Source organism: Bactrocera neohumeralis, chromosome 5 (genome assembly GCF_024586455.1).
Source record: "Bactrocera neohumeralis isolate Rockhampton chromosome 5, APGP_CSIRO_Bneo_wtdbg2-racon-allhic-juicebox.fasta_v2, whole genome shotgun sequence".
NCBI lineage: Eukaryota > Metazoa > Arthropoda > Insecta > Diptera > Tephritidae > Bactrocera > Bactrocera neohumeralis.
Window position 1 is genome coordinate 63,797,823 of NC_065922.1, and position 26,235 is coordinate 63,824,057.

General features: G+C 36.2%; 1 protein-coding gene and 1 long non-coding RNA gene across 2 annotated transcripts in view; one reads left to right on the plus strand and one right to left on the minus strand.

Moving 5' to 3' along the window:
- LOC126759164 (frizzled-3) overlaps nucleotides 1–26,235 on the minus strand; it is a 485,412-nt gene that overhangs the window by 153,867 nt on the left and 305,310 nt on the right. The window lies entirely within an intron of this gene.
- Nucleotides 10,055–26,235, plus strand: part of LOC126759202 (uncharacterized) — a 152,013-nt gene continuing 135,832 nt past the window's right edge. The window contains exon 1 of the long non-coding RNA XR_007666977.1: nucleotides 10,055–10,469. This is a non-coding gene — a long non-coding RNA (uncharacterized LOC126759202). The remainder of the gene's footprint in view (nucleotides 10,470–26,235) is intronic.

Genomic DNA, 26,235 nt, shown 5'->3' on the forward strand with positions numbered 1-26,235 from the left:
ACCGTTATGACCAGGCATGCAAGCAAGTCTGATAATGAAAAAGCTTCATGCTATATAAAGTGAGGTTAGACACTCCTGGACTAACTTTGGGCGCGCAGTTTGTGAGCTCAACGCTAGTATGGCCGCTCTGATGTCGGAGTGAATGCTCACCTCCCTTAGTAAAGCTGTACTTCGGGCTAATAACTCTGCTACTTTAATACTCGTAGTAATATCAAGGATAAGGTCCAACTAAAAGAGAAGTTCAATCTAAAATTCCAAAGCATTTAGTATATACATAGATTAATAAGAATGATGTCTTCACTCACAGTACCCGTTTATATAAAATATCACTATATTTAGAAAACAGTAAACGATCATTATGGTGTTAAGGTACTTTTAGCAAAGCAAGATTTTTTTTTAATTCGACAGAAAATGTGTTCTTTGTAATTTACCTAGATTACTTACACATATATATTAGGGTGATTCAAAAAATTTTTTTTTTTTCAATTGGTACTCGCAAAAATAAGCAAGAAAGCCTCTCCAAATTTTTTAATTTCGACAGAAAATGTGTTCTTTGAAAAAATATCTTGTTAACCTATGAAATTATGCTCTACAAAAAAGATTTTTTCGTCGTTTAATATATATTATTTTTATATTATATTATATGATGACATATTTATGTTTATATCTTCTTGTTTCTAAAAATGGTTTTCGCAGCATATATTTTTTAATAACATTTTTATGGATTTCAGACTTATCTTTCTATCCTAGTCGAGAAATTAACATTGGAAGTTACTTTCATTTAAAGACTGATTTATCTACTGGGGATCGGTTGCCATGAAGTTCACCTGTACATCGTTTTCATTTCAAGGTTGGGTTCTTTGTGGGTGCTGGAAAATTTCTCAGAAATATAAACTTTTTATTAGCAAAACCAAAACCAGTTTTACTAGTATAACTGATTTTGCAGCTTTCATCTTACTAAATTTACTTCCAGCGGGTCAGACCTTTAAAGGGGGAGTCTGATTTAGAAGCTTCAAAAAATCGATTTTTTTGAGGATGTCTTTAGGAGCGAAAGAATTAATTGATTAACACGAAATTTCTGGCGTTTATAGTTATATATTTAAACATCATTCACACATTGTTTGAATACAAAAATTTTAAGCTTTTGGGAAGCAATGCGATATTCGCAAGTTCTTTACCGGAAAGGAATGTAATATGAAACAAAAAATTTAAATATATTCATATTTTTTAATAACATATCACCTAGTTAAACTAACAAAGTTCTAAGAAAAGTGTAAAATTCTACAATTTTTTAAAACTTGAAAAAAAAATTGGGTTTTTCAAAAGTTTTCCATTTTCAAAATTTGTTTAAAAATATGTTCTGAATATTATTAAAATTATTATTTTTAGTTTTTAAGTTTGAATGCCAAAGATAATAAATTTTGCCCCAAATCGATCCAACGTTTAGTTTTTTTCTATATATATATATATAATTCAGTAAAATTTTAAAAATGAACAACCGAGAAATGTTATTCAAAGTTTTCGCTTTTGCCCAATCTCTCATATATCTGCCAGACGCTCGGTCACTATTTTCCTTCCAGCTTCGAAAATACTTTGAATTTCCATCTATAACTTTGGGGACATATTCTTAGATATTTTTTAAACAGATTTAAGAAAAAAAAATCGATTAAAGCACCCTTGCCCTTAGACTTGTCAATAGCAGACGGTTTCAAACGCTCTATCTCAGAAATAAGCTATATATTTATTCTATCAAAAAATTAACACCTTATTTGAAGACGAAAGTTCAGAACTGAACATCTAATTAAAATAACGTCTATAATTTTTTTTGTTTTCCCTCAGAATTTTGTAATAATTGCGTGCAGCCTCACCCTTGCTAAAATATGGGTGGTCTTCATTTATATTTGTGAGTTCCGATTTTTAAAATAAACAACAAAAAAAATGTTATTCAAAAAGTTGTCAAACCATCATAACAGTAATTTATTTTATATTTATATATATTTTTTAAATTTTTTTAATGTATAACATTTTAGAAAAATTCTCTGAAAATTTAAAGTAGTTTGAAGTAAATCCAGCAAGTTCTTTTCGAGTTATTTGATAATTAGCAAAGGGTTCTCATGCGCTCTGGCATGTTCTTATAAAAATGCAAATGCGTTTTTTTTTTAAGTCTATGTGTTTGGAACTGGTGACCACTGTAGCTTAAAAATCACTCGGGAAATTTCAATTTAAAATTTTTGAACAATTTACTATTCTATTCGAAAATCATTCAACCATCACCTATTTTGAGACCCATCATTGGTTATTGAATAATATTCGACCGAATAGACCACGCCCAGTAGGCAGTAATGAAAATATAGCTGCCGTAGCTGAGAGTGTACACGAAGACCGTGGAGAGTCGATTCGGCGCCGTTCGTACTCGGACTAACGTATGGAATGACTTCGCGCATTTTACGTCGAGGTCTTAAATGGAAAGCGTTCAAAATACAGCTTGTGCAAGAAATGAAGCCGCTCGACCTTTCCTAGTAATATTGCTTCGCTCTATGGGCTCTTGAAAAGTTCCAAGAAGATCCAACGTTTTCGAGCCAAATTTGTTCAGCGATGAAGCTCATTTCTAGCTCTTTGGGTATGTAAACAAGCAAAATTGTGGCATTTAGAACGAAGAGCACTCTGATGAGATTCAAGAGCTGTCATTTCATCCAGGAAAAGCATATTTATTACTATATATGGCGGTGAGAACGTAACCGTCAATGGCAACCGTTATTGCGCCATGATAACCGACTAATTGATGCCTGAAATTGAATCTCGTGATCTCGGCGACATTTGGTTTCAACAAGACGGCGCCATTTCTCACACATCGTATCAATCAATGGATTTATTGAGAGAACACTTCGGTGAGCAGATAATTTCAAGTTGGGCCGGCCGATTGGCCACCAAGATCGTGTGATATCACACCGTTAGACTTTTTCTGTGAGGATATGTAAAGTCTAAAGTCTATGCGGACAATCCCGCTTCGATTCAGACCTTAGAGCAAAACATCATGTGTGTTATTCGCCAGTTACCAGTTGAAATGCTCGAACGGTTATCGAAAATTGGACTCAACGCATGGACCATCAGAGACCTAGACGCGACCAACATTTCAAAGAGATAATATTCAAAAAAAAAAATGCCATAGAAAGTCCTTTCGAATGATAAAAAAGATTCCCCATGAAGTTGAAATTTCTGTGTCTTTAAAAAAAGTAGGGAACCTCGAAATGGATCACCCTTTAGTTTCAGTCATATAATAATATGTGTTTTATAAATTGAAGAGGCTTAAACCAGTTTTTTTTTCATCTCAAGGCTAACGAAATTATAACTTCACTTTTTACTGTTTGAATGAGCTGAGATAATACATACAAAGAAACATATGTATGTAAAGTGCACACTCTAAAATTTTTATAGGCGAGTATATAGAACCCGTTCAAAAAATTTTGTTTTTATACCAACTATTAAAAATCTAATTGAAAAGCAAAGATTGACGGATGCACAGACGAATACTTGTAGTCGTGCAGCGATTGTCAAGTGTACATGTATTTTATTGTTGTCTTAATTCTTCTCGATTCTCCTGGGCTATGTGTTTAAAACGATGAACGGAAACGATTTTTGTTTTAAGTATGTATGTGTGTATATTTTGTTATTGAAGGCTAATCAAGTTCTTGATATCTCATTATACTTACTATTCAAATATATTTATATACGTACATTTGTAATTACGTAAATTTGTAAATTTGTTAATTGAAATGAATTAAGTGTTGAAGGGTATCAAGTGTGAGCTTGAATACTAAAATTACGAGCACTCACTAGAGTTAGCATAAGTTAAATGCGGGTAAGAAGTTTTATAATTACTGACAGTGTCTTCCTGTCTTAAACTAATTAAATTCAATTTAATAAGGGTTTGTTGTGTATATATACTCTAACAAAAAAATATATATACATATATGCATTAGTTTTTGGTCCATTACTTTTAAGGGGGTACTCTCATGTGAACGCAGTGGTAAAATGTCACTTTTTAGGAAATTTTTTTTTTATGCGACAACAAAATTCAATCATTTTAATTTTTTTAATATATTTTTATTTGTATTTTGAAATGTACAAAAACAATTTTTTTTTCGTTTTTTACATTTTTAATATATATATTTTTTTTAAATCAAAATAGTCCCCAACAAAAAAAAGTAGTTCACTGGTCATGGTGATAGCGGCTGTTCATGTTGTCTGAAATAAAAAAATCGAATGGATTATTATTCAGTAGTTCTGCGGCTATCGTCCCTACCAAATATAATCAATTTCATTAAAAAAAAAATGTCGAACTTCAAAAAAAGTCACGAAAATCTTGTTTTTGTCGTTAAAAATCGTTTAAAAAAAATATGAAAATATTTTCGAAAATAAACAATTCTGGTAGGGACGATCACTATAAATGAGTAGAAGAACATATGTAAATTTTAAAGCAATCGGTTGAATACTTTTTTTTTAGGACCATGACAGTTTCAGAAAATGTTGATTCGAGAAAAATGCGTTTAGAAACGTTGCAGCTGCAGACTTGTCATGGCGCCTGTTAGACAGTCGCTTACGACACGTCGGCGACTATGAGCTGTAACTTACCAAATACTATGAATTTCGGTCTGAATTTTTCACAGCATGTTTTCAATAGGTTTTACTGCCAAATATAAAAAAAATGGATTTTTCGAAGTGATTACATGAGAATACCCCCCTTAAATTTTTTTTCTTAGATACAACGAACATAACGCCCGAAATTACGAACATAATACAGGGTATGTCCGAAAAATAGTAGAACTGAGACGATTTAAAAGAATTTATTGAACTAATCGTTTTAATTCTTTAAAAACTTTCAAAATAGGCTGCTTCTGCGTTGATACAGCGCTGCCAGCGCGATTTCCAAGCGTTGAAGGCGTCAGGGAAGGTATTCTCCGGAATAGCCTTGAAAGCTGAGCTGCATGCTGCTTAAATCCCCTCTGTCGTCTCAAATTGCTTGCGTTTCATCGGCCTTTGGTTTTGTCTCGGGATCATACTCAAAGATCCATGACTCGTCACCTGTGTTTACGCTAAAAATTGGGGATCACTTTACACATTATCAAATTTTCTTGACACACTTCCACTGCGCCGCAATTACTGGTCGTCAGTGAGCACTTTTGGGACCATCTTCGCGCACACCTTGCGCATGTTCAAGTGCTCCGTCACAATGTCATGAACCACAGATTTTGATAAATTTAACATCTGGGCAATTAAACGAATACTTAGTCGACGGTCTGAGTTCAAAACTTTGCGCACACGAGTCACATTGTCGGTGTTTGTCGAAGTCGCAGTTCTCCCAGCACTTTCTTCATCAGTGACCTCTTTCCGGCCCTCCAAAACACCCTGGTGCCACCGAAACACACCACTTCTTGCTAAAGCAACATCTGCGTAAGCCTCCTTGATCATATCAAACATCTCTGTCGCAGAGTTTCACACAGAATTTAATCGCGTACCTCTGCTCTAACGAACGCTGCATTTTCGGCTTGCACCACTCACAGAGACACGTCGCGCGAAAATGTTTGTCCTGACTCTCCAGGTGATCGGAGACAACCAGCTGACCAGCCGCTTATTCGTTAGCTAGGAACGCCCTCTACCGAATCTAGTCGGTGCGCGCACGCTCCGAAGTACAGTGGGGGGGGGAAGAAAATCAGTCGTATTACTTTCCGGACAAACCCTGTATTTTATTATAATATTAACAATATAATGTATATACAAGGTCTGTCGCAAAAGAAACAGGACTGTTAAAAAAAACAACAAAAAATTAATATTTTTCAAAAGTTATATTTTTTTATTCAAAGTAGTTTCCTTGTGTTTCGATACAGCGTTTAGCCCGGTCAATTAGCATTTCAAATGAGTGTTTAGTCATTTTTCGGAATGCTCTCGAATTATCGGTCGTCGCCTTTTGGATATGAAATGTCCTAAAACCAGTGGCCTTTCATGGGCAAATGAAGTTTTCAAATAGGTAAAAATACAGGGTGCCAGATCAGGATGGTTAATTGGAGTTTTTTGTCAAAAAATCAGTGAAGCGTCGACCGATGACACGGCGCATTATCGTGCAACAGGCGCCAGGACCCTGCCTCACGGTATTGTGGTCCCACGACGAATGCGTGACAAAAGACGCTTCATAACACCAAGGTAAAACACAGCTTTAATCGTTTGGCCAGGTGGGACGAACTCTCGGTGTACAATACCCTCGGAATCGTAAAAACAAATCAGCATTGTCTTTATTTTTGACTTCTGAAGACGACCGACTTCTGATCGTCACAGAGGTCCTCACGACCTTCTTGGAATCGCTTAAACCACTCATGCACATTACTACGGGATAGGCACCGATCACCATAAAATTTTTTCATCATTTGAAATGTTTCAGTAAACGTTTTTCCAAGTTTAGAACCAAATTTAATATTTGCTCTTTGCATTTTACGACCGATGACCAAAAGCTGCTGCCACTTTTTGATCGATAACATCGATTGTAGTTATCCAATTGTCTTAAAATTTTTACGAAATGTCAACAAGAGATCGAACTTTTTATTTCATATACCCACCAATAGGTGGCGCCACCAGAAACAGTTATATTTAAAAAGTTCTGTTTCTTTTGCGACAGACCTTGTATATCTTATTACCCAATTAAAACTACAAGTACTTGAAAAATTTCGTATTAAGCAAAATACATTTTTTAGAAATATTATTTACCCGGGAAATTTAAATTACAATTATACCTAACCACACCTAATTCAAACTAACATCGATTGGTATAATCCGGCTTCGATTCGCCTTCAAAATTCTCGCTGTTCTATCGCTATTTGATTATGGCAGTCTATTTTCTTTATACCAGTTTATACCAAATCTTAGAGATCGGCCAATGGCAGACACATTTAACTAACTTTTACAAAGTATGTATAAACTTTCAAAAATTTACTCACGAAGTATTAGCGTCATGGCTAGACAAAAGCGTAAGCCAGAAGAATGTTGCAACCTTCACGACAAAATGTGCAATTTAAGCAAATTTTCTACTTTTTTCTTTATAAAAGTCAAGCTTAGCTGTTTTAGATTGAGGCAGCAAGGCAGCTAAGACAAAGACCTTTAATGAATGCAATAAACAACAAAGTTAAAATTAAGTCATAAACGAGGCATACGCGCTTAAGTGTTGTCTTGGGCGTGAATTGGCGAAAAGCGAAAAGCGGCAAGCGCGCAAATATTGCATCAATGTCGGCCAATTTCGTTGAAGGCAATGGAAATAGCACAAAACGGCTGACGCGCAACTGCCGCTAAACAAAAATAAACAACGAAAGCCAACAACGAAACGTGCCAAATCAGCGCGCAAATCAGCAGCAATCAGCAGAAAAGACAAGCAACTGACACACAGGCACACAAAGCGCGCGACCAACAAATGCAAAAGCTGTGAGAAAATGCCACAAAGCGACAGTCAAGCGACGCAATGCTGAATTCAGACAGCGAATGGCGACGACGAGTGACGACCGCTGCCGCAACAACAACACCAACAACGCTGCATGCCGCAATAGCTGCAATTGTGACGTCAACAAAGTGCCACTGGCTTACACACTGTTGCACATCGCGTGTGGCATGCAGCTTGAAATCGAAAGAATACAACAAAAACAGCAGCAAAAGTGTAGGAAAAAGAAAAATTACCACAAAACAATTATTCAAAAGGCTAGCGAAGTCATTGCACATGCAATGCCATAACATACACGCATACATATGTACGAGTATATGGATATCTTTACTTGCTTTGCGTTGCATTGCATTGCGGCAGCACGTTTGTTTCTCAACTCTTCTGTTGCTTCGCCTTATCCGAACGGTCTAGACACTCGCGCTTTTTGGCGTGTCGCGTTCCAGTAGTCGCACCATAGCTGTCGGTTGGCTCTATTATGCGCACAGTTATTGAAACGAAAAGTGTGCTTTGGTTGAAAAATGAAATTAAAATGAACAGCCACTTGCACACTGTTACCCACTTTCGTTTGCTTTGCATGCCCAACTGCGGCCAATTTTACCATTGCGGTACTGTCACAGTCACCTTCACAGTCGTAGCAATCACCTAGTTCGGCGCATATGGGCTGTTGCACGTGATCAAAGAGGTTGGGTAAGTTTTGTGTGGGTGACCTTGCCAGTGAAATTGTTATGCTGTGCAAATGCAAATTATGATGATTTTATTACATAATTATACAAACGTTAGAGGTCTGATAGCTGGGGTAAGGATTTGAGTCGCCGCCGTACGTATGTATAATACATATAACGGTATTTTACGAATATAAGTGTGAAGACCTCCATTCGTTTTAGATCATGTCCACTTGTATATTTTTAAGAAGAGAAGTCCACGCGAAACACGCTAGAAATATTTATGAATATGCCTTTAAGCTACTCCCACTTTCACGACAAATTCTTCTTCTTCACGACAAATTACTGTGGGCAAAAAATAGTAAGACTGTCTTTTTAATTTATATTCGCGCGAAAACCCATTTGTCGACAATTTTTTTTTTTAGTTTGGCATGACTGTCAGTGACATCTGTGCCACATGGTACTCTCTGAAGTACTATATGTGACCTGCTCTACGGAAAGGGGGCTTAGGTGTCAAAAAAAAGGAGAACAATTAATGAGATAACGAGAAACTGACGATTATTTTTAACAGCTTTTCCCAGAAAACTAGTTTTCGCACGTTAGCTCCCTTTTCGTAGACCAGGTCACATATATTAAGTGCATTCGGCGATTTTTACGATGAGTGAAATTAGTTAACAAAGAAGTTCCATTAAATTTTTTGTGCGGAATCAAATTTCTTGTGCCAAAACGTTGAGTATGTCGGAAATGGCCTTCGATGATAGTTGTTTGTCGCGAGCAAGTGTTTTTGATTGATACAAATTATTCAAAACGTTCTCGACCCGTTTATTTATTTTATTGACGGTGGTTCGAAGAATTGAGAATCGATTATTAACAGTCAGAGAGCTTACTGGCTTCGTTGGAATATCGGAAGGATAAGCGAAAACCATTTTGAAAGATCCTTTGGGCCTAAGAAAAGTGAAATCGCGTTGGGTTTCACGTTGGGTTCCAAAATCAACCAATTTTTTCGAAAAACAGCGTCGCTTTAACGTCTGTGAAACAATGCTTTCCGACTACCCGGTTGTCATGAAACGTATTATTACTGTCGATGAGTCTTGAATCTATGCTTGCGACCCAGAAACAGACGATCATTCGTCCGAATGTCGTGACAAAAGTAAACCGAAGCCGAAAATACCACGTCAAAGCAGGTCAAAAATCACGGTTATGTTGATAATTTTTTTCGATTGTCAAGGTATGGTGCATTCCGAATTGCTTCCGACCGGCCAAACTGTCAACAAGGAATACTATTTGCGTGTTAGGCGTCATTTGAGCGAAGCTATTCGCAAAAACAGGCCGGAATCTGGAGCCGACAACTTTTTTCGACAAAATTTTCAATCAATATCGTGCCGCAACCACCGTATTCTCCTAAATAACTCCGTGTGACTTCTGGCTATTCAGCAACCCCTATGCGAGTGGTCCGAAGAAATCGTTTTGAGTCAATTGAAGACATTAAACGTGAATCGCAACGCGCATTGAAGGCTGTTTCGGAGATCGACTTTAACAGCTGTTTCGAGAATTGGAAAAAACGTTGGCACAAGTGTATTGGGACCAATGGGAATTACTTTGACGTGGTCGACATAGATTTTGAAGAATAAATTAGCTTCCATATAATAAACTTTTAAACTCCCCTGCTTCTTTCACTTTACAGTATACAACTCAAAAACCAATGAAGTTTTCTGCATAAAAAACAACAAATAGTGTGCTTAAGTTATTTCAACTTTCAGCGCCAAAAATTGTTGAAATCGGACTACTTTTCAAAGACCCAGGCAGCAAATATGTGGACACAATCATCCTGATAATTTTTATATACATAATTCTATATTTATCTCGATTAGCTTTAGATGTTACAAACATTCGGTTAGATGAACAAAACTAATGGGTTGTCAAAAAAGTCTTGCGGTATTTTTATTTAATTTTTTTTTTTATTGAAATTGAAATGAATTTTTGATGACTCATGCCTAGCTCTTGCCCGATGCTACGGCTGCTACTATGCCGGTCTCTTTCGACCAATTCAGCGATTTTATCGCAATTTTCGACGACAGGCCTTCCGGAGCGTGGCGCATCTTCGACCACCTCTACACCAGAACGAAAACGTTGAAACCATCGTTGTGCGGTGGAAATGGAAACTGTATCGGGTCCATAAACTGCACAAATTTTATTGGCGGCTTGAGATGCATTTTTGCCTTTATCGTAGTAGTACTGTAAAATATGCCGTATTTTCTCTTTATTTTGCTCCATGTTTGCGACGCTATAACTCACGAACGACTTAAAAGAAACGACAATCAATCAAACACGTGTTAGCGCGTGAAATGAGCTTTTCAAAAAGGTATAGCATGACCCGATGCGACGAATAAAACTAGAACTACGCGCTTTCAGCGCCAACTAGCGAAAATACTGCAAGACTTTTTTGACAACCTAGTATTATACTCTATAGCCACATCTTGCAGGCGTATAATAAAAGTGTAGCCAGGGAGATTCTTCCTCTGGTCCTAATATAGCTAAAATATATGAATTTTTGAACATCCTCTTACACTTTATACCCTATATGTGTTGGTTTCGTTATGAAATTCAAAAGTCATCTATTTCTGAAAATAATATGTCGTAGCCACAAAACTGAATAAAATCAGGTCAAAGTCTACCATAGCCACTTGCATATTGTATATGTATGTGTATGTTTACCACTCTTTAACAGACAGACGCACATATATAGTATATATCTATATCTGTGTTTATGTAACAAATATTGCATTTTTGGTCAAAATTTTCTAAGCTGAGAATGCTGAAGGCAGGTAACTGACTTACTCATACATAATCACACACCTATGTTTTCGTATTATGCATATTTACTCAAATATGTATAAAGTATGTATATGTGTGAGTAAATGCATATGCTAAGAACCAGTTACCGTCAACTATTGCTAGAAACTCTTCATGGCTTCTACTACTCTCCGAGACAGACTTGTAATCGCTAATCAAATGCAGGCATACGCCAAAGGGGAATTACACCACAAACTGCAATCCATTGAACTTAAGTATGTGTGTATGCATGTAGGGGAGTCACTGCACTGTATCAGTGCTGCTAGCAACGTTGGAGAGATCAGCCAAGCAATTTGTTTTGAAAACGAAAATTAAAAGAACTAAGAAAACAAGAAATTCCTAGGGAAGATGCCTATCAAGTATGTGAAACAGGATCTGATGCAGACAAAAATTTATATACATTCATACATAAACATCTAAACTAGTGAAAAATGGCAACACGGCGTGGCATTTAGTAAAGGTTCTGCCAAAGCGGCTAACGAACTTGCAAGCGAGATGAGCAAGCATTTGCAAAAATATACATACATGGGCACATATGTATGTACAAAGATGTATGTATATTAATATGCGGAAATCTTGATGAGTCAGGTAAATTTATAAAGAAATTTTAAATAATTTAGAGGACATTTCAAAACCTGTTGGATGGTTGGTTGGTCAGTTCGAAGTCAAAGAGATGCGCAAAACTTACATGGAAATTACTTACATACATATTAAGATAATTCGTTTTTTAATTTAAATTGCTTCCTGGAGTCAAAAATTGCAAATTCCGATGATATGAAAAGCATTGAAAATACCAGGCGATCCGTAAGTGAACCAAAATTAATTTGCAGATAATAAACGCAGGCCTCGAATCTTCACTTCTGCACTCGTTTATCAAATTTATTAATACGTAGGTTGCTATATATATTTCTGGCCTAATAAAGTAAATAGGCATATTTATCAACGAAAATGTTTTTTTTTTTTTTTTTTTTTTTTTTTTTTTTTTTTTGTCGATTGCTGTTTTGTTTCGGGCTCATACGCATAGATCCAAGATTCGTCACCTGTGACGATCTTATAAACGTCTTTTGAAGCACCGCGATCGTATTTTTTCAGCATTTCTTTACACCAATCCACACGAGCCTTTTTTTGAGCGATTGTCAAATTGTGCGGGATCCAACGAGAACAAACCTTTTTTACGGCCAGCTGTTCATGCAATATCGAATGTATGCTGGTGGGAGAAATGCATAGGCATGCCTCTATCTGAAGGTATGTTACATGACGGTCTTGCATTATCAGTTCACGTACGGCATCGATGTTTTCTGGCACAACGGCTGTTTTTGGACGACCTTCACGGAATTCGTCTTTGAGCGAGCGTCGGCCACGATTGAATTCGTTGTACCAGTTTTTCACAGTGCTATAGGATGGTGCTTCATAGCCATACAAAGATTTTAGTTCATCGATGCACTCTTGTCGTGATAATCCACGTCGAAAGTTGTGAAAAATGATCGCACGAAAATGTTCACGAGTTAATTCCATTTTTTGGCCGAGATGAATTTTTTAATTCCCTGTAAATAAAACAATTCACAATTAAATGACAAAACGTTCTGAGTGATGTTATGCTAAAAAATGTCAAACTTTCCAATGGAAATGTCAGATTGCACCTGGCAACACTTAGTGTTGCCCTAGGCCTGAATATATATAGCAGCCCTCGTATTAACATAATTTGCTAACTTTAACACAGTTATAGTGCTGAATTCAATGAAACATAATTTGTGAATACCTCTTTAAAGATGTTTAACCTCTATTTGACTTATACTAGTTAATTCTTATATTCACCACTATTCAAGTTTAAGCTTGCAAATTCAATATATTTAAACTTTCACAGCATTTACAAGGTTTGTACGGAAAGTAATAGAACAGAGTCGTTTTAAAAAAAGTTATTGAACCAATCGTTACAATTCTTTAAAAACCTTCAAAATAGGCTCCTTCTGCGTCGATGCAGCATTCTCCGGAATAGCATTGTAAACCCTCTGTCGTCTCAAAATGCTTGCCTTTCATCGGCCTTTTCAGTCAAGGAAACAAAAAAAAAAGTCCGTTGGGGCCACATCTGAGCTGTAGGGCGGCTGTGGAAGCGTTGGGATGTCGGCTTTGGTTAGGTAACTGTTCACAAGAAAGGCGGTGTGAACCGGGCGTTGTCGTGGTGCAACTTCCAATCGGCTGCGATGTCTTGTCGGACCCGATTGAGCCTTCGTTTGAGTCTCTTGAGGACTTCCACGTAAAACTTGGCGTTGACGGTTTGTCCAGGAGGAACAAATTCATGGTGGACGTTGCCTTTGATGTCAAAAAAGACAATGAGCATCATTTTCACTTTGGATTTGCTCATTCATCAGCGACCTCTTCCCGGCTCTCCAAAAAGGCCTGGTGCCACTGAAACACACCATTTCTTGCTAAAGCAAAATCTGGGGTCAATGCTTGTCATATCAATGGTCATCTGTCGCAGATTTACCGAAGTACAGTCGCGGCGGAAGAAAATCAGTCCTATTACTTTCCTTTTTGTTTCAAAGTCAATAAATTTAATCGGTTCGTCGACTATGAATCTGATGGCGGCGTTACGAGATCTAAGTTAATTTTACTATGCCTATGAAAAGCCTGTTTGAAAAAATTTAACACTTTTAAGGATCTATATAAGAAATTTTGCTCAAAACAAGTTTTTAGCGAATTTCATTATACTAGAAAATATTAACATAATTTTAGAATGTAAAATCAATTTTATTCAAGTTACATTGGAGAAAAAACATTAAGGACATCAAGGCTAAAACTGTAAGTTAAGAAGGCTGGTGTGCTTCCCACTCTATGTTTCAATACTTCCTCAACCACCAGAGGGAATTCCCCTCACCTTAAATGCATTTGATTGTAAGATATTAATGTCAGACAATGTAATCAATGACAATTGCTAAATCCACAGCGGCCAAATTTATTAGCCTTACGAAGGGATACAGACTCAATCTTAATATCACAGTCAATGGTATTAAAATTTCGACAGTAAAACACTCTCGAGATTCTAAGCGTTACTTTCGACAGCCTGTGCTGCTGTACTCCTCATACGGCCACGATTATTGCCGGTAGCTCTTTAAAAAAGAAAAAGAAACGTTGTTAGTAACATACAAGGCAATCGCCCGGTCAGTCATCAACTACGCAGCACAGATTTGGTCATCTAGATGTAGTGAAACGCAGTCATAGAAGCACATCGTACCATTACAGAATGCCTCTTGATGTCTTACATCAGCGCGATCGAACCATACGCCGACCAAACCACGGCCGTAACAAAATTTTGACACGCACTGACCACCATTCACAGTGGAACCGTCAGCACTTTCATCGACTTCCTCACAGTGAATGGCGTACTTGGAGTTAAACCACCAGCCAAGCAGATGAAGAGCTCGAGTTTGTTCGAAAATCTAGAGCAACCCTTGATGTTGTTGCTTTATCGGTAGAATTCTGCCGAGTTGACAGTTCTCGGCCGGATAAAAAATTCTGGTCCGTTCTGTTTACGTACACCGGATTATTTATGACAACATTAGCTTCTGTTTGTGTTTCACTATTGCCTTGAAATGATAAAATTCCCAAGTTGTTGCTTACTTAATTCTTGCGAATTTAAAAGTAAAGAAATCGATGAAAAGTTAGCAATATTTCATACACATTATATATGTATGTACTAACCCAAATAGCTATGTGTTTATTGGACCTTATAAATATTTATATGACCCATATTAAAAAAAGATAGGAAGCTTATGCGGAAGGTTTATGGTCTTTTTCGCATTGGCAATGGTAAATTCCGCAGTCGATGTAACGATGAGCAGTACGAGATATACGACGTCATTGACATAATTTAACGAATTAATGGACAGCATAGCCTGTCTAGGTTATGTCGTCCAAATGGAAACTCCAGCTCTGAGAATATTCGACGAAATTCCCGCTGCTGGAAGCAAAGGAAGATGGAGACCTCCACTCCGTTGGAAAAATCAGGTGTAAAAGGTCCTGGCTATACTTGTAATCTCCAATTGGCGCCAAACAGCGAAAAGGTAGAACGACTGGCGCTGTTGTAAACGGGGCTATAACCGCGAAGACGGTTTTTACGCCAATAAAGAAGGAGATTAAAAAGAATGAACTTTGCTTCATTAAAAGCAGATTGTTCGGAACACAAGCTTTTGTAGGAATTGGTTACTGTTTTATTATTTTCATACGCGCTGCGATTTTGACCTTTGAATTGGTCGTTGACTTTATTTTTATTGTGTATAGAAACATAGATAACAGTTAATTATATGTGTATGTATGTATGTTTAACGTTGCGTGAAAGACTGACCAAATGACCGAGAGTTTGTACCAGTGGCTTTCATTGCGTAGGGCCAAGTCGTATTTATTCTTTGGCTGCTAATTTATAAATATGCGTATGAATATTTAGCGGCCTGCTATGTTTTTTAAACTCGTTTACAGTTAGCAGTATTTGTGTGTTATGCAAATTTGCACTTTTTGTGCTAATTTTAATTATTCTTTGTTTCAAATTTATTGCTAAATTCGCTTATCTGTAATGTAAACAAGTTTATAGTTTATTAGATAATACAAATTCCACCGGTTCTTTATAGGCTCAGTTCTTTATAGGCTCTTCTCTTATTTCCTTAAAATATTTTATTACGTTCTTTGCTCTTTATAATTCCAATGTCGCACGTGCTTTTAGAAGTCTACAAGCCGTCGTTTGGATACAAGGTTTGCTTCGCTGAAAAAACATAATTTTGAATCTATAATATAATTGCTGTCTTCTTCCTTGTTCGATATTACTTTATAATCGCAGTTAAATAGCAATAAAAGCCCATGTTATAAGACTTGTAATATATCTCCCTCTCTGGAAAAATATATATTGTTATATATATTCCTTTCTGCCACCTTACAACTCGGTCAATTGTCTTACTGGATTCTTAAAAGCAGCAGTAATCATTAGAAGACTAGATACCGACAAAGATTAGCTTCATTTGTTAGTTCATTTTTTTTATTTTTTTTTTTTTTTTTTTTTTTTTTTTTATTGAAACGTAATAAATGATGGTTTCACATTTCATTGAAATTGCAACTAGTGATGAATTTAAACTAACAAGCAATATTTTTCTCAATGTATAAAGTATGTAAAACAATAAAGCTGTAATAACAAGCTTTTCTTTTTTAAACTAAATGTAACAACTAAATATATTGATATTTGTTATTTCCTTAGATTCGCAATAGATCATGAAACGTACGTTCTTTTCAATCTACGCCTGCTATTTCTGGTTTCTCGCAGTGGCCGGGCTTCAGCGTTTACGTGATTTTGTAACCTTGTAGCATGTTTCGATGCCGTTTCGTGAATGACTTCCCGAACCATTTTTATGCGGAGATCACGATGTAGATCTGAATAGCGTATGTATCACGGGGCATTTACAATTTTTCGCAGAACCTTGTTTTGGAATCTTTGCACCGCTTCGATGTATAAGGGTGCAGCGCATCCCCATTGTTAAATTCCGTATGTCCAAATGGGCTTTGGTTGTAGACTAGGATTTTATTTGAGGTAGTTAATGGTGATTTCCTGCCGATTAACCAGTTTATTTTGTTATATTTTAGTTTTAGTTCTGCAACTTTCCTTTGTATATGCTCCCTCCACTTTATTTTTGCATCCAACGTCATACCAAGATATTGCACTGAGGTGGAATATGGGATTACTTCATTTCCAATATGTAAGGGGATGTACGTAGCATTTTTGTTAGTGAATTTTATATGGATAGACTTCATCTCTTTTAAAGTAATGTACCATTTCCGTGTCCATTCTACAATTTGATTTAATGAAGATTGCATTCTGTGTGACGACTCAACTTCATTTTTGCCGGTCGTAATGATGCAGGTATCATCTGCAAATGTGGCGATTGCACAGTTTGGTGGCGTAGGCATGTCGCTAGTAAATAAAGTGTATAAGAGTGGACCCAGGACAATTCCTTGGAGTACACCTGTTTTTATCGGCTGTAACGTAGTATATGATTGTCCCTGCTTGATTCTGAACTAGCGGTTGTTCAAATAGGAGTCAACTAGATCGGTTAGATACTGTGGAAAGTGAAGTCTTAATTTAAGAAGTAAGCCCTGGTGCCATACTCTATCGAACGCCTGCGATACGTCAAGGAAAACAGCTGTGCAATTGTGCTGTTTTTCCATCGCATCTTCAATTATGCTCGTTATTCGATGAACTTGATCGATTGTGGAATGTTGAGATCTAAATCCATATTGATGAATGGGTATAATTTCGTTTTCTTCAATTGTGTTCTGCAGTCCTCTTATGATTACAGCTTCAAGTAGTTTGGACAAAATAGGCAAGATTGGACGATATGACGAGGCTTCATGTGCGCTTTTGCCAGGTTTTTGTACCATAATGATTTCAGATACTTAGCAAGACAGTGGGACGTATCTGAGATTTAAGCAAGCGTTTATTATCGTATTTTGCTTTTCACACTGTTAATAATATTTTCTACTTCTTTATTTGTTGTTGGTTTGATTTCACCCACGTATTGCGATTCTTGCAGCTGTGGTAGGGTACCATTGCCCAAAAAAGGACTAAATGTTTTTGTTAGTTTCTCTGAGAAAAGTTTCGCTTTTTCCTCATCGCTTCTGGCCCAGGATGCGTTTGGCTTTCTGAGGGGTGTATTCGACAATATTGATTTCCTAGCGTTTTTTACAGCTCTCCAAATGGTACAGCTTTCCAAAGGGTTGTTAGTTCATTGCAAGTAAATTTTTTTTCAGCCAACAAACTTTCGAAAACTAATGAGAGGAAAAATCGCTAAGATTTAGCTACCGGGAATATGATAATTGCGGATTAAGGAAACTCAATTTCTGTACAATTTCTGAAATTTTGCCATTCTTTTCAATCATGTGTTCTCTCGATTATGATTTCACGTGACACCCACCGCTTACTGATCTTTAGCAAATCCAAGTTTTCAGAACATTACGTGCAATACCTTCTTTGGATATGATTTTGCAGTAACGGATTTTTCGATCAACTTCATTTTACTCATTCTACTTAATACGGTTACTTAAAGGAAAAGAGGAAAAAATATAATATGAAATGTATTTTTCACACATAAAGTGGATTTTGTAAGTTTATATGTAATAAAATCATGCCCCAAATTGATGAAAACAATGACAGAATATGAAATGGGTGTATTATTCTCTGGATCTGGAAGCTATCTTTCCAACACTGAAGACAATGATTGTTCGAAGCAAATGTATTGATAAGAAAGTCACAATCATGCTTATTGCTGTAGACACCGTCTTTACGGGGTCTACTTTAGAGGCTTCAAAAAGTCGATTTTTTGAGTATTTTTTGGGAGGGATTGGTTAAAGTGAAATTTCTAGGTTTTATGGTTATATATGTATTTAAGCATTTTGGATACGAAATCTTTTATTTTCTGCCTTTGTGAAGCAATTGCCCGATGAATCTCGCATGTGCATGCCCGAATTACATTCTAGGTTTAAGTTTTTTCTATCTTGCCCGCTCTACCTTCCGCAATATTTCCCATCTATAACTTTGGGGATATATTCTTAGATAATCCTTAAATAGATTTAAGCACAAAAAATCGATTTTTGCAGCTACTAAAGCAGGCGCTCCCCTTAAGCTTTTAACCGTGTTTACAACAGGGGCGCCAGACGTTCTTCCTTTTCGCTGTTTGGCATCAATTGGAAATTACAAGTGTAGCCAGGCCTTTCTCTACCTGGTTTTTCCAACGGAATGCAAGTCTTCATTGTCAACTGCTTCCTTCGGCGGGTATTGCATCGAATACTCTCACAGCTGGAGTGTTTCCATCCATGCGGACGACTTAGCTTTGCCAGCGTAGCCGCTGAACTATGTCACAGTCGTCGTATATCTCGTACAGCTTATCGTTCCAACGGTATTCGCCGTTGACAATGCGCATATGATCATAAATCTTGGACAGAACCTGTGTCTCGAAAACTTGTAACGCTGATTACCGGAAGTTGTCATCGTACATATCTCTGCACAATATAGCAGAAGGAAGATGATGAGTGACTTGTAGAATATGGTTTTTGTTCATCGAGAGAGGCCTTAATTCACAAATGCCTACTCAGTTCAAAGTAGCACCTGTTGGCAAGAGTTATTCTGCATCAGAATTCGAGGCTGACAGTTTTGTTGGTGTTAATGGTGGTTCCAAGATAGACGACATTATCTACGACTTTGAAGTTATGACGTGGAAGGCAAGTCGCGAGTGCGACGACGTTCTGTTTGGTGACAGGAGATAATATATTTCGTCTTGTCTGAAACCTCGCTTGGCATCGAACGACTCTGAGAGGTGCTTCCCGATCCTGACGATCTTTTGCTCAACGTTAGCTTACACAGCCGTATTAGCTTTGCGGGGGTACTAAGTTCAGACATAGCGACATGGAGACATCGTGCTGTCGAGGGCGGCTTTAAAAGCGACGAAGAGTGTGTGTGAATCCTTTTTTCACGGGTCTTTTCAAAGATGTGGCGCATGATGCAAATCTGAATAAAACCTTATATGCGCTGCCGGGAAGCTTATCCCACGGTAGTTGGCGCAGATTGTGGGGTCTCGCTTTTTGTGAGTTGTGCGGAGCACACTTAAATTCCAATCGTCGGGCATTCTTTCGACCATATTCTACAAAGAAGCTGATGCATGCTCATTATCAGTTCTTTGCCGCCGTATTTGAATAGCTCGGCAGTGCATCGTTCGTATTACAAAAATAGTATTGAAAAGTTGGAAGATCGCTCAATGGCAACAATTGTGAATAATCAAATCGAATTTTGCAAAAAAACGTTTTCTCCACAAAACATTACGAAAATTATGAATTAGCATGATAAGCTGAGTAGATTTAGCGATCTAGCCGGATCATTAGGCCGCCTGTCCTCCTGTATATTTGTAGGTGAACTTATCGCTCAGTTTTTGAGACATATTTAGATCTGGCACTTTGCACAAGTTCTTCGCGCTGTAAGAAGCTGCTTATTTGTCTTAATCGCCGATATTGGAGAGTTTTGAGCCAATAATCCATATTATTTTATTCCTTATTTATGTGTACAGTAGTATGTACATATGTTTGCACAAAACACATCATGTATCGCAGTTATACAGTGAATGCGCTGACTACAATTAAGCGTGTGAAAGACAAACAAAGCTCAGTAAGATTGGCATTTTTACATAAGCCACTTTAAGGCATACATACATACATACCAAAAAATAAATTATAGGCGCTGCAGTAAGAAATTTTGGTTATATACATACATATAGACATACAAGAGTACATATGTTGTTATGTATGTAAGTCCGCATGTACTTTTGTTGTAGCCATGCGTAGTTCCTAATTGAATATTTATTTGAACTTTAATCAGCGTAATAATAACCCAGGCAATGACGCTGCCATGCAGATAACTATGTTTTACCTGACTTTGGCTAACTTAAATTTTTTTTCTTTGTCCACACACCATTCGCATATGCCACATCACTTCAACTGAATATGCACCCGTACATAAATGCGTTTGAATGTGTGCGTGCATTTGGCGGCGTGTATTTGCTGTGTACTTTGAACTTGAAGTAGCAAATAAGAAGACGGCAATTCGCCAATGCCCTCTGTGAATGTGATTGATTGGACAATACACCGCTTTGTCCATATTTGCAGTATTCATTTCAGTCGATTTGACTTACTCATTAAGCATTTGAAGGAGTGGGTGAATGTTTCGTGGTTTTAACTACATAATAACATACAATATTTATATATAGTTGCATGTATACAAATGTACCGTCATCTGAGTGAATGTCAGCTTATGATGTACACCCTTACTTTTTAATGCTAAATGGTAGCGGCTGGTAAAATATTGTAGTGAGTACCCTCTTTGGTTGAATTATCGATTTTTCATTTCGAGGCTGTAAGCGCTAGCTTCTCTTTATTGCGTTAGCTGCGAAGCAAGAAATGGCTAAAATTGGTTAGCCGAAATCTTATTCTTGTAAGTTAAGGGCGTATTCTGGTCTAGAAGCATTAAATTCAGTTAATTTCTAAAGTGTCGTAAAAAAGGCAATTCATATTTTTACTATCCATTTTTTTTTATTAATTATTTGTTAATTATAGAAGAGTACAGAAAAAAATTAAAAACTAAAAAAAGTAAAAAATTTCAAAAATTTTGAGCTGACGAAGTGGGGGGTCTCTAAAAATTTCCACTTGACCATACCCATGATTTCAACCCTCTTAGTTATCTGAAACCAAAAAAAAAAAAGATTATTAATCTAGAATAATGTCGCAATGGCCGGAACTACGGAAAAGTGGGAAACAATTTTTTTCACAAAATGGCGACTGCCTGAAAAAAAATTTTTTTTTTGGATCACATTTTCTGATTATTTTGTATTTTTTAAAAATAATAAAAATAAAAATTTGGGGATGGGACTAGTTCCAACCATAGACAAGCCTATAAAGAAGACTCTATAAAAATTTCATGTAAATCGGTGCAGTAGAACCTGAGAAATCGTGGGTCTCGTTCCGAAAAAGTCAGTTTTGAGAAAAACGCGTTTAAAGTTTCGCGTAAAGTCTTTTGTTCGATTAGTTCCGGCCGAACCAGTTTGGATGCCGGATCAGAAAAATGCCTATATCTCCGAAAATAGTTTTAATTTTGGAAAATCCTCTTGTACACATATTCTTGAATAGTTAAACTTTGAATATATATAAAAAAAAAATCGATTTTTTTTTAATTTCTAGACTAGAATACCCCCTTAAATAGTTATTTAAATTATAGTAAAATTACAACGAATTCGATATTTTCCGTCATATGTGGGTTAAATGTGACACTAATCGATTTTAGCCATTCTTGGTACCAATTAAGCAAAGGAATGGCTAAAATCGGTTAGCCGAAATCTTATTCTTATGTTCGCAGTCTAACAAAGTTTCATTTAGTTAAGTTGGCATAAAAAAAATATTTTAAACTATGATCGAATCTACCTCATCGAATTTGATATTTCCGTCATATGTGGGTTAAAGGGCGATATTAACCGACTTTAAGCATTTTTGATAACAAATAAAAATATTTTAGTCAAAATATTACTAAATTTTTTTTAATTTCTTTCATGAGATAATTCAGTTAGCGGTTGAGATTTATGAAATTATATAAACCAGATGATCGGATAATATAGAGAGTAATAAGTTAAGTTTAAGGGGGTAGAGGTTCTTATTTCATTAGCCTTTTTTTGACAGAACACGTGTGAGTTGTGTCAAACTGCCTTGTTATTTTGGTTCAGAATTGTTTGGTATTCAGCAGCAAATCGTTTAGCTTTATTACGAGAATTCACGTTCTGTGAAGCGATCTTAAATTGAAAGCATACAAAAACTGAATCCGCTCGATCTTCTCAAGCGATATCGCTTCGCTCTATGAACTCTTGCCAAGTTCCAAGAACATCTGACGTTTTCGAGCAAAAATCCCGTTATCAGGTGACTAACCATTGGTCTAGCATCTCTTTGTAGACATGATTTTAAAAAGCTCAGCTTTTTTTAGTCACTAATGCCCTTATTATAATATTATGGACATACTCCTCGAAGAGCTCTTTAAATGGTTGTCATTCTTTGAATTCACCTGCGGATTTTTGTAATTCCATCTTTGGTAGTTGCAATTTTTCGACTGCTTTTTTTAAGTTGATTTCTTTTTGGTTTTTTAACAATCGTACAATATCAATGACTTCAAAAGACACTTCTTCTGTTTCAAAATTAATACACAACCTGCTGTATTTGAGTGTCAATTTGTCGATATTTTTTTCCATGAAACTCCACAAATTTTTAATACGGCCTTCAAATCTTTCAAGTTCAGTTTCGTTGGCAGTATTCATTTTCGTTTTCGTCTCTTCAATAATTGATTGAATTTTTTCGATTTTTTTTAATTTAATTCTCTGGAAGGTTTATTATTCTATTGTCAGTTGGGCTTCACTCTTGTCCCTATGTCCATTTGATGCTAGGTACCATTTTGAGCTGCTCCTGGGCTCGCTTCCTATCATATGTCTTCTATAAAACGCCTTCGATATAAACAATTTGTCCGGAGATTGTAGCGTAGACTTAACAATAATACATTCCAAATTTCGTACAAGTATCTTGTTAAATTAAAAAAGGTTTTCTTATAAAAAATTAATTTTGATCGTACAGTTTGTATGTAAATAAATATTTTATAGTATACTCGTATAAGACGTTTCCTTCTGAGCGTTAGAAACTTCATGACAAACTGAATGCACCCAGTTCAGGGTATAATAAGTATCAATTAAAATATTCTTATTCTATTATAATACGGGAGTCACTAAAAAAATATACAACAAAATTTTTAAAAGAGCGGACAAGCGGATCAAAGTGCAAGAGCTCTTAAGGAAACACGCTTGCTTCTTACTTACACGGTTTCGAAAGGATTGACGGACGGCTGTTGGCCGGCATCACATGCGATTCGGATGGGCAATATCAATGACTTCAAAAGACACTTCATCTGTTTCAAAATTAATACACGACCTGCTGTATTTGAAGATATATGCAGAAAGTGTAGAGGAGTAGGCATGAGTCAAGGGACTAGACGAAGTATCAAACGTAGATATCAAGTCGTTCTTAAAGTTCGCAACAAACCTTGACGTCCTGTATGACGAATACTTTACATCAAACTAAAATGAACATCCATGTGGCTTTACCGGTTATGATAACCGCCTAGTTAAACCTAACCTAACGAATTATTTAAATAATTTGATTTAATTTACTTACATCAGACACTAAAGACATAACCCATTTTTGAATAACGTAAACACAGGTGACGAGTCATGTATCTTTGAGTATGATCCCTGAAAAGGCCGATGAAATGCAAGCATTTTGATACGACAATCCCTTCTGTCGTCAAGCAGCATGCACCTCGGCTCTCAAGGCTATTCCGGAAAATGTTTTCCGTGATGCCTTCAATGCTTGGAAATCGCGCTGGCGACCGTGCATCGACGCAGAAAGCGCCTGTTTTGAAAGTTTTTAAAGAACTGTAACGATTGGATACCGGACACACCCTGTATGTCATTTATTAAAAGTAATAAACAAATAGTTGTTAGAGAAGCAAATCTGAGAGGTCTGTTGACTGAAATGATTTGAATATTTTAACAAAAGTCATGTAAGTAATATATTGTTATTCAAAGTCTATGAAATGTATTGGTAAATAATTGGTGTTTACAAATGAGTTATTAAAAGTTAAGTTTCATATTATTATTTACAGTTGTTTAAAGAAATAAAATTTCTCAAGGTGTTAATTTTTATTATTAATAATATTATTGATTTCTGGTAAGGGTGTGTTTCAAAGTTGTGGTTTAAAATATATTAAAATGTATTATTCCAGTTTTTTAATGAGTAAACGCTCCTCGCCCTACGTAGTTACATTTTTGACCTTCGTCAGTCTGGAAAGACGTACAAACAAATTTCGAATCAGGTCAAATGCTGAAAAGAAATTGTTTTCAATGCCCTTAAGCATATAAAGAATTTTAAAACTATTTCCAACGTTGCACGCGAAGAAAAAACCCGAAAAACTTCAACAAAATATACCGCAGAATTGCTGCTATCTCCCGAGGAGACCCAAAAAAAAGTGCCACTGACATTCTACATAAAATTAAAGACGTATATAATGTACAAATATCCAAGAAAACAATTGCCCGGCGTTTAGTCGAATTTGGATTTCACGGCAGAACAGCACGCATGAAACCACTTCTAACTAAAATTCAAAGGAAAGAATGTGTAGACTTTTCCAACGCTTATTGATCTTGGACAACAAATAAATGGAAGTGTGTTGTTTGTAGCGATGTAACAAAATAAATCGCATAGATTCTGATGGTCGAAGGTATGTTTGCCGACCAATCTAACAAGAATTTAATCCTCGCTATGTTTCACGCGTAGTGAGGCATGGCGGAGGATCAATCATGGTGTGGGAATTTTTTTCATAGAGTGGTGTAGGTTCGCTCCATATGATTGATGGAATTTTAAATAAGGAGAAATACGTCGACATCCTAAAAAATGTCATTCTGCCATGGACTAATATAATGACAATTTGCCTGTTATATGGAAATTCCAACAAAATAACAATCCAAATCACATGGCAAAGTCAACACAAAAGTTTTTTGTTGAAAATTCCATGAATGTTTTGGAGTGGCCTGAAGAGAACACATCTCTGTTGAAGTCAAAACAGCTGTAGGTAGCAAAAATATCACAAATATGGATGTCCTTTTTGATGAAATTAGGCAAGCAACACTAGTGGAGTGCTGTCAGAGTCTTATAACGTCAATTCGTAGTGGATGTGAATCAGTATTAAAGTAAACGGGTTAAGCAACAAAATACTAACGAAAGTAAGCAATATTTTTTAATAGCAGTATTTTTTGCTGATAAAAAATTTTCGTTTCTAATTAGTTGTCGCACTCAAATCGTTGATTCCACACATTTTTGTTAAAATCTTAAAAAAAAAAACGGATTTTTAATTAAAATTTTTACTATTAGAGTTTAAGTTTAATGGAAGTTTCAATAAAATGAGTGAAAAAACGGTAAAATAAATGATTTATTCGAAAATAATTTCATTTACTTCAAAATAAGTCGCGTTTCTAATTAGCTATCAACGGCTGTATATCTAATATAAATATTTTCAAACTTCTGGTTGCCTCTTACTGAAATTAAGAAAAAAACTCTTCTGTTTTATTTGCAATTTCCGGGTACTTTGCCGCAATGTATAATGATTTTCGTTAGCCCAAAATGAAATTGAGATTTCCCATCCATATATTACATAATTTTATATTCCATTAAGTTTTTATGCCCAAAAAATAAGGTGACATTTGAATTTAAACTGCGCGCGTCGAAGGATTTGGAGAATTTTTTTTTTTTTTTAGGTTGGTAGTACTGTCAGTCACATTTATGTCAAATTTCATGTCAAAATATTCATTAGTATTTGAGATACGTGTCGTTTTGTGAGCTGCTAAAAGTGAGTTTTTCGTTTTTTGCGATGTCGAAATTTGTTGAGCAAAGAATTTGCATTAAATTTTGTTTACGGAATCAATTTTCTGCTGCGGATACGTTGAGGATGGTGCAGAAAGCCTTTGGTGATGAGGCTATGTCTTAAAAAAATGTTTACAAGTGGTATAGTGAGTTCCAAGCCGGCCGTGAACGTCTCGAAGACGAAGAGCGTGACCATCAACCTCAACCGATGAAGCTCACGTT